The 2,012-nt window shown below is 38.2% G+C and overlaps 1 protein-coding gene across 1 annotated transcript in view; it reads left to right on the top strand.

Annotated features, from left to right (window-relative positions):
- Positions 1-2,012, top strand: part of LOC101989557 (cytochrome P450 2C70-like) — a 29,389-nt gene that overhangs the window by 9,092 nt on the left and 18,285 nt on the right. The window lies entirely within an intron of this gene.

The raw sequence follows: 2,012 nt of genomic DNA, 5'->3' as shown, positions 1-2,012 counted from the left end.
GTCCTGAGTTCCTTGCTCGTGCTCTCTCTCCTTCTGCTCCTGACTTGGACCTTGAGATTTCTGTCCGGTGCTCCAACGTGGGTCTCCTTCTCCTTTCATCGCCTGATGAAGGTCAACTCGGTTTGATTTTTTTTATAATGTACCAGTTCAGCTGTAGTGCAGCAGCGGTTGATATAATCATTCTCATAAGTACAGCAATGAGCAGTTCTATCATGAGACAAGTTCTTATGAGCACTCTTTCAGTGAGCTGCTGTACTAGAATCATCACACGTGAGTCTTGCCATGGCCTCAACAGTTTTACTAGCTTCTAGAAAACTGGCCTTGCCCTTTCTGAGGTGACAAATAAGGTAACAGAACACATGCTACCAAAAGGTTATTCTGATCTAAGCTAAAGGACAAAGTATATTTACTATTATTTATGTTCTACTTTCTTTACCATGCTTTAAGAGGTCAAAAGGTACTTACTAATTTCCACAAATTAATTTGAATTGCCAGATTCCAAAAGGGAGCTTGCCATTTCAACACCATGCCATTGAACAGGTTATTCAAAGTAGAACTGATTTCCACAGTTTCATTCAAACTATACCATTGCCACCTCATTTCTGAGAATACTTGCCTTGAGGGAAGCCATTCAGGTTCCAATCAATTAACTTCTCCATGGTAGATATTATCTAGCACCCAAGGGCTCTCACTTTCACATTGTTGCCAATGTAAACACTCAGATTCCTTGTTGTAACCCACATCTCACAAAACAGCAGGTTTATGGATCTGGTGACATGAATCTCCTATCCTCTAAAACCAGATGCATGAACCATATATAAAACACATAAAAATCCTGTGTAGTATTAAACATAGGCAGCTATACCTGAAAGTTATATTTAGATATTGAGTTCCATTACCCATACAAATAGGAATTACTTACACTTCCATGGTATAATTTATGATTTCCTTACCCTCTGCCATATGCTCAGCAGGTCCTTGGTTTTCATAAGGACCGAGAAGAGCCATTAACTGCCAGTAGGATATCCATAGCTTCCAAAATTACTCCTATGCAAATTAGAGGATTAAGAATACAGATCCCATATGTGTGATTGATTCTTTTTACCTGTACGGTTACCATGGACAGCATAGCAAGAAATAGAGTTGTAGCTTTCCCAGGTTTCTCAGCCAGTCAAACCATTGTTTCCCTCACCAGATAATTTCTTTAGCTGTCTCCAGGTAAGAGGGGCAGCCTTCTACTTTAAGGTCTTTCTGCATCTTTTTCTTCACCACTTTTCATCTCCTGGAGACACATAAGCATAACTGTGGCCCAGTCATAACACCTTCCTTGGTTTCCATTCTGATGTTAAAACATTCTTGTTGTATACAGGCTGATTCAGTTCAGTTTTTTTTTTTTTTCACAGTCCAATGCCTTTCAGCAGCTGTGGTCCCTGCTTCATTAGCATTTAAAAATTTAAAGTTAGTAAACATTATGCAATCTATCCTTGGGAGCCCTCATATCCCCCTTCTGTCTAAAAAAGCATCTCTAATTTAATTTTTGTTAACCTGAGTATACCTTCATAAAATTAGGAATTTATCATCATACGAAAATCTATTTTAATCCAAAATAATAATCAGAGGTTCATTAGGACTAAGAAATTTTATAGGTACCACCTTTTACCAATAATGGCCGCCACTGTTCCTGGCTATTCTCCTATGTGCTCTTTTTCCTGATAGTATTTTTTAGTAGCTGAGGTGACTGCAGTTCGTATTATACTGTCATGTTTCAATAAAGTTTGATTGATTTATTTACTTTTAAAGCAAGGAAACTGAGCTGAAGGAGCACACTAACCCTTCTTCACATTTATTTCCATTTTCATTTCTGTCACAAACCACTTATGCTCCTTCCATTCCAGCTTCTTGTTAACTAGTCTCCATCCTCAAGTAACTCACTGCAACTGTTTCTTTCTTGTTAACTAGTCTCCATCCTCAAGTAACTCACTGCAACTGTTTCTTTCTTGTTAACTAGTCTC

Source organism: Microtus ochrogaster, chromosome 8 (genome assembly GCF_000317375.1).
Source record: "Microtus ochrogaster isolate Prairie Vole_2 chromosome 8, MicOch1.0, whole genome shotgun sequence".
NCBI classification, from domain to species: Eukaryota; Metazoa; Chordata; class Mammalia; order Rodentia; family Cricetidae; genus Microtus; species Microtus ochrogaster.
This window is presented reverse-complemented; position numbering and strand designations above follow the sequence as displayed.